This window comes from Coenobita brevimanus, chromosome 109 (genome assembly GCF_032717465.1).
Source record: "Coenobita brevimanus isolate Jiangsu-jjx chromosome 109, ASM3271746v2, whole genome shotgun sequence".
Taxonomy (NCBI): domain Eukaryota; kingdom Metazoa; phylum Arthropoda; class Malacostraca; order Decapoda; family Coenobitidae; genus Coenobita; species Coenobita brevimanus.
In genome coordinates, this window is record NC_137062.1 from 26,777,410 (window position 1) to 26,784,909 (window position 7,500).

Below are 7,500 nucleotides of genomic sequence, written 5' to 3' on the forward strand. Positions count from 1 at the left end.
AAAGCAATGAAATGTAATAGGTCGCCCTGTGAAACTCAGTGTTTTGAGTAAATCTCCCTCCCCGTCTCCCATCACGGGCGGACACTCCAAGCGCACCCACATCACTCGCCCAGGCAGAGGAAGACATACACGCCACCTTCTCCTCCATCAAACATCTATGCTATAGATGATCACACCAGGGTACCGTACATCATTTTTAACAGAGAGGTAACATTCAAACTGTATGAAACAGTTCACAAAAAATATGGATGATTAAGTTCATGAGCTGATACTGCAGGAAAGAAGGATACGAAAGCCATGCCTAACGGGGCTTGTGTGTCCTTCTTCCTGGCAGTGATATGTGTCGGGAGTGACGCAGCCTGAGAAGTTACACTCAACAGACAACGCTGGTTGGGCATCGCTTCTCGGCCTTTTGGCTAAGATCAAAGTGTAGTATCTGTTCTTATCAGCTTAGTATCTGATACGATCCCCATGTGGGATCAACGATATTAATCTGATTTTTTGACCATGGCGAAGTGCTAGGGGCTTGCTCCACCTTTGCCACGGATCGGCCCGGTATTGCAGTATTTCCGGGATCGGTCCACTCCCCCAGGGGAGAATAATTTATCATATGAACGTGTGAGTAAGAGGTGCCTTTCCCCACCTTCAGCACTTACAGACTACACAGATCTCCCCCCTCCCCTACACTAGTCTTGGGGCATTTGCCCTAAACAAATAGTGAGAGCAATACCCGTCCCCGAGCCCCTCCGGGACGGGGACAGTAAAACGGTGAAGGAATAGCTCACGATGTACTACAGCCTACTGTACTTATTCTTTCACCTTCATCATTCATTAATAAAAACTTGCTTAAGTTGAAACGGTTTTTGCAGTGTGAGACATGTCTAGATGCATTAGTGAGTACTAACATCACTACTATTAATATCCTAGTCTTGCTGAAGAGGAAAGGTGCTCTGATTTCTCCCTTGGATGATGACATTGATGTATGAATGACATGTGAGCCGCCTTTCAAAGTACATGCTTCTCATTTTGTGAAATCAGGGGAAAATCTTTCCAAACTAACTTATAACGGTCCTAAGCAGCTTCAGTGTTGCACATTTACTTGCACAAGCCTAGAATCGCAGACCTTGACAATCACATGAAAGAATAAGGACCATTAGACAATCACATGGTTTTCGTGATTACAGCTATTTCTGAAAAATACATCCAAATCAGATACCATTGTGCTTGGAAACGATATACAAATAATTTAATTATAAGGGTAACTAGAAATCACTAGGATTATATTAAGCATGTAATATTCTATCTATCTATGCATTACCAGACGCCTTAATCCCGTAAGGGGTGACCACAAACAAATCTCCTCCATGTCGCCCAGTCCCTCAACATTTCACTGACCTGACCCCAGCTGACAACACCTCTCCTTTTCATGTACATCTCCACTCCATCCCTCCATCCCATCCTTTGCCTCCCCTTCCCTCTCACCCTATCCATCTCACTCGCATACGCTCTCCTCGTTCGTGTGTCGCACTCTGTCCATTCCACATGGCCAAACCACCTCCGTGTATTTCTTCTTAACATTTTCTGTCACATCCACATCCACACAACAGTGCTTCTTCACTTCCATATGTGTTACTCTGTGTCTCCACGTAACTCACATGCTTCTTTCAAATAACTCATTCCCACTCCTCACACTCTTGTGACCTTCGAGCAAGGTCCAAAACTTCACTTCCATACGATAGACGTGGTATCACAATACTGTCATGCAGTGAGTTTTTTTTTTTTCATTTTTTAACTTCCATCCTCACTTGCCTGTTCCTTATCACTGCTCTCAAAGACCCAGCAACCTTTCTTTCCTGTTGTACCCTTTCAAGCACTTCAACCTCTAAACTTCCATCCTTATCACGCTGCTCAATTAGCCCACTTAAACGCACTCACATTTCTCATTTCTTCCTCATCAAGCCTCACTACACATTTAGAGATTTCACTTCTCTCAAAGACCATAACTTTACTCTTCCCTACAATCACACCTTATGATTCCGTTCCTTACACACACTACCAAACACATTCTCCAGGCCTTGCATACAGTTCTCCATCTTCTCTTAACAATACAGCATCATCTGCAAACAACAGTACAGGGAGTTTCCAAACACTGGCCTCTCTTATTAGGGTCGCTTCAACATCCATTGCCCTTCGTCATATCTCATTTATAAGCCCATTCACATATAGACTGAAGAACCATGAGGACATGACACTTCCCTGTTTTAATCTAACATACAGATAGAAACATTCACTCAGAGCACTATACACACGCACTGCACCCATCGAATCCTCAGAAATAATCTTCACAGAATTCAACAACTTCCCATTTACTCCATATATCATTAATACTTTTCACATTCCTTGTCTATCCACCCTGTCATACTTTCTCCAAATCCATGAAGACCGTTGGCAACTTCTTTCCCTTTTGCTGAAACATTTCCACTACAGACTTAAGAATATCTGATCTACGCAGCCTATTCCATTCCTACAACCTCTATATTCTTCTCCAAGTAATTGCTCTGTTAATTGCCTAATTCGATGAATGGCTATCGTACCGTATACAGTACTTTTCCTATTCCACTACGAAGACAAATGCTGCTATGATTGCCACACACTTCTTTTTCACCTATTCCATTGTATAGGGGAATATTATACATGACTTCCAATCCTCCAGGGACTCTACCTTCCTCCCAGACCAATCTGCACATCTTCCATATCCATTCAACTACTATCTCTTCCTCATGCTTCAGCATTCCACCACATACTTCATCATTTCCTGGGTCATTCCTCATCTTCACTTTCATCATTCATTTCACACACACACATAAACACACACACAAGTGTATATATATATATATATATATATATATATATATATATATATATATATATATATATATATATATATATATATATATATATATATATATATATATATATATATATATATACACACACACACACATACACACACACACACACACAGACATATATATATATATATATATATATATATATATATATATATATATATATATATATATATATATATATATATATATATATATATATATATATGGATGTTTCACATAATAATAATAATAATTTTCATCTTCATTACTTACATTCATTTACTTGAACCAAAAACATACATAAAGAATAAACACTCTATCTCAACATTTAGTGGTCTGGCAAATTACGTGGTTTTTTAATACATATTAAAACACAGAAGCTAAGACATGCTTTATATATTTTTTTCATTCTAACATTTCTGCTTTTGTTTTCTTCTCTATCATCTTTTGGTGCTTCAACACCACCTTCAGGAGGTATTGCTTGTCTTCTTCATTTGTACTAATTGAACAGCTGAACTTCACACGCAGAACAATCGAAAATTGCATCCAAGTCAGATGTCATTATGCTAAGAAATATTATAAAGAAAATTTAGTGAAGACGATGACTAGAAGTCGCCAGGAACATGCTAAGCTTGAAGCATGTAAAACGAAAAGGCAACAATATTCAAAAATGTAATTTTCAGTTATTTTATCTGTGTTGTAATTCATGAGAATAAATGTTCTTAAATATTTTTAAATCCTATCTGCGGGGGATGTCTATACACTTCACAATGTGGCTGCTATGGGGCCGCCCCGTGACATCTACACACGCAAGTGTCTTCCCACCACTGTTTGCCACGGACGCGATTTCATCTCAGTGCTAGAAGGTCGAGAGGGAGTCCCTCCAAAGCACACAAGTGACAATCTGTCTGTCCCACGCTCGGACGCTCCTACCAGGTGTACAACGGTATCTTCACTTTCCTATTTGTCTGATTCAGTCTGCACTGCCTGTAGTTAATTGCATCATCCAACTCTGACAAGTCTATATCCACGGATACAAGAAAAGTGTTCAGTAACAGTGTCATAGGGCTAGTTTATCTAGTAGTGGAGAAGTTGTCACATTGAGAGCAAGGCCATAGTTGGCGCCACGGGCAGATGCACGAACACGTGCTGCTCTCACGCTGCTCTCGCGACAAAAATTAGTTCTTTTCCTTACGTCATTTTTCATCAATGCAAAGACCTAGAGATCTCGGGATACTTTACTTAACAAGTTGAAGAGTTACTGAGTAAAATGATCATTATCTCGTTTCCCTCAGTTCAAAACTTTCCAAGATGTTAAGGTTTTAAAACAAGCAATTTTCCAGCGTTCTTCCGGAAATTGCCCGTTGTGAGGTGACGATTGCATTAGTAGTAGCCCGGAGTGTGTGGGTTATAATAACTATTTTTCATCCTCACATGCTTTACTAGAGAATGTGTGTCTCAGATATCTTTATTATTATTTTTTATTATTATTATTATTATGATGATGATGATGATGATGATGATGATCGTGATGATCATGACCGTTATATATCATTATTACCAGCTGCGATAGAGAAGCCGGTATTGTTTTCAGTTTGTCTGTTTGTGTTTCTCTGTGTCTGTTAGCACGATAACTTCGCAACAACTTAAGATAACATCACAGAATTTAACAGATGTGTAGTAGCAATGAAAGTCTTCTACGAGTTCGAAAGTGCTGAAAGTAGGCCAAGGTCTGTGTGTCTGTTACCATGATAACCCCGCTACCGCTCAAGATATCATCACAAAATTTTACAGGTGTGTAGTAGGGATGAAAACCTCACTTCGAAATTGGTGAGTGTACGTCAAGGTCAAGGTCATATTCCGACCCGAGCTAGATGTGTATCGCCTCGCGGCTGCTGTGATTACCCCATTGGGAGCCCTCTAGTTTATTATTATTATTATTATTAATGTTGTTGTTGTTGTTATTATTAGTGTGTCGGAATACATTCCATTTTATTAGTTCCATTTAGCCTAAGTTTGGTTAGGTTGTGGTAAGCAGAATATTAGTAAGGTTGTATTTTGATTTTGTCTTCTATATGAATGATTTGGTTGTCTTAGGTTCCAGCAGGTTAAAAATGAGTTTATCACCAAAGAGATAATAATTACAGAAGCAGTGTACCATATACTATAGAGAAAAAAAAATTACAGTACTTATTATTACTGTTGATGTATGTTGTGGATCTATATTTATCTACAGCATATTGTAATGTGAGAGAAAAAGAAAACAGGTTTTAATATTTCATATTCAGAATTTTTCTTTGAACATGTTGCGTAGAAACAAAAAATAATAACATATTGTCAGGCTAGTGCGGTGACTCGTGTGTTTTGATGTAATTTATATCATTAACAAGGAAGTCTGTGTCTTTACTTGTACTTGTATATCAAATAACATTAACAAAAAAAATGTGTTGATCTTCAGAAAGCAATAAAGCGCAAAAAATCGCCCTGCGAAACTCCAATGTCTTCAGTCAATCCCTCTCCCATCGCAGATGAAAACCTAAATGTTTCAATAATAGTACCATTTATTATTACTACTGGCCTAAACGATTGATTCATATTCAAGTCACTATAGTATAATACAATGTCAAAACAACACGGTGTAAACATTTCTCATAAGGAATACTTGTGATTATTTGTGGGATAAACAAATCAGGAACTTTACATTTTCTAAGTACAGTGTGGTGATGGTGGGTTTTTCAGAGATCTGTATAATTGACAAGAAATATCTTTATATATACCCTGCATATCAAATAACATTTCTCCAAATCTGTGTGTGTGTTGAACACCAGAAAGCAATGAAATGTAATAGGTCGCCCTGTGAAACTCAGTGTTTTGAGTAAATCTCCCTCCCCGTCTCCCATCACGGGCGGACACTCCAAGCGCACCCACATCACTCGCCCAGGCAGAGGAAGACATACACGCCACCTTCTCCTCCATCAAACATCTATGCTATAGATGATCAAACCAGGGTACCGTACATCATTTTTAAGAGAGAGGTAACATTCAAACTGTATGAAACAGTTCACAAAAAATATGGATGATTAAGTTCATGAGCTGATACTGCAGGAAAGAACGATACGAAAGCCATGCCTAACGGGGCTTGTGTGTCCTTCTTCCTGGCAGTGATATGTGTCGGGAGTGACGCAGCCTGAGAAGTTACACTCAACAGACAACGCTGGTTGGGCATCGCTTCTCGGCCTTTTGGCTAAGATCAAAGTGTAGTATCTGTTCTTATCAGCTTAGTATTTGATACGATCCTCATGTGGGATCAACGATATTAATCTGATTTTTTGACCATGGCGAAGTGCTAGGGGCTTGCTCCACCTTTGCCACGGATCGGCCCGGTATTGCAGTATTTCCGGGATCGGTCCACTCCCCCAGGGGAGAATAATTTATCATATGAACGTGTGAGTAAGAGGTGCCTTTCCCCACCTTCAGCACTTACAGACTACACAGATCTCCCCCCTCCCCTACACTAGTCTTGGGGCATTTGCCCTAAACAAATAGTGAGAGCAATACCCGTCCCCGAGCCCCTCCGGGACGGGGACAGTAAAACGGTGAAGGAATAGCTCACGATGTACTACAGCCTACTGTACTTATTCTTTCACCTTCATCATTCATTAATAAAAACTTGCTTAAGTTGAAACGGTTTTTGCAGTGTGAGACATGTCTAGATGCATTAGTGAGTACTAACATCACTACTATTAATATCCTAGTCTTGCTGAAGAGGAAAGGTGCTCTGATTTCTCCCTTGGATGATGACATTGATGTATGAATGACATGTGAGCCGCCTTTCAAAGTACATGCTTCTCATTTTGTGAAATCAGGGGAAAATCTTTCCAAACTAACTTATAACGGTCCTAAGCAGTCAGTGTTGCACATTTACTTGCACAAGCCTAGAATCGCAGACCTTGACAATCACATGAAAGAATAAGGACCATTAGACAATCACATGGTTTTCGTGATTACAGCTATTTCTGAAAAATACATCCAAATCAGATACCATTGTGCTTGGAAACGATATACAAATAATTTAATTATAAGGGTAACTAGAAATCACTAGGATTATATTAAGCATGTAATATTCTATCTATCTATGCATTACCAGACGCCTTAATCCCGTAAGGGGTGACCACAAACAAATCTCCTCCATGTCGCCCAGTCCCTCAACATTTCACTGACCTGACCCCAGCTGACAACACCTCTCCTTTTCATGTACATCTCCACTCCATCCCTCCATCCCATCCTTTGCCTCCCCTTCCCTCTCACCCTATCCATCTCACTCGCATACGCTCTCCTCGTTCGTGTGTCGCACTCTGTCCTTTCCACATGGCCAAACCACCTCCGTGAATTTCTTCTAACATTTTCTGTCACATCCACATCCACACAAAAGTGCTTCTTCACTTCCATATGTGTTACTCTGTGTCTCCACGTAACTCACATGCTTCTTTCAAATAACTCATTCCCACTCCTCACACTCTTGTGACCTTCGAGCAAGGTCCAAAACTTCACTTCCATACGATAGACGTGGTATCACAATACTGTCATGCAGTGAGTTTTTTTTTTTTTT

General features: G+C 39.7%; 2 non-coding genes across 2 annotated transcripts; both read left to right on the plus strand.

The window, feature by feature from the left end:
- Window positions 1-396: 396 nt before the first annotated feature.
- On the plus strand, window positions 397-589 carry LOC145417238 (U2 spliceosomal RNA). The gene has a single exon (XR_013900453.1). It is a non-coding gene; the product is annotated as a U2 spliceosomal RNA (small nuclear RNA).
- Window positions 590-6,115: 5,526 nt separating this feature from the next.
- On the plus strand, window positions 6,116-6,308 carry LOC145417240 (U2 spliceosomal RNA). Its single transcript, XR_013900455.1, has one exon. It is a non-coding gene; the product is annotated as a U2 spliceosomal RNA (small nuclear RNA).
- The last annotated feature ends 1,192 nt before the right edge of the window (window positions 6,309-7,500 follow it).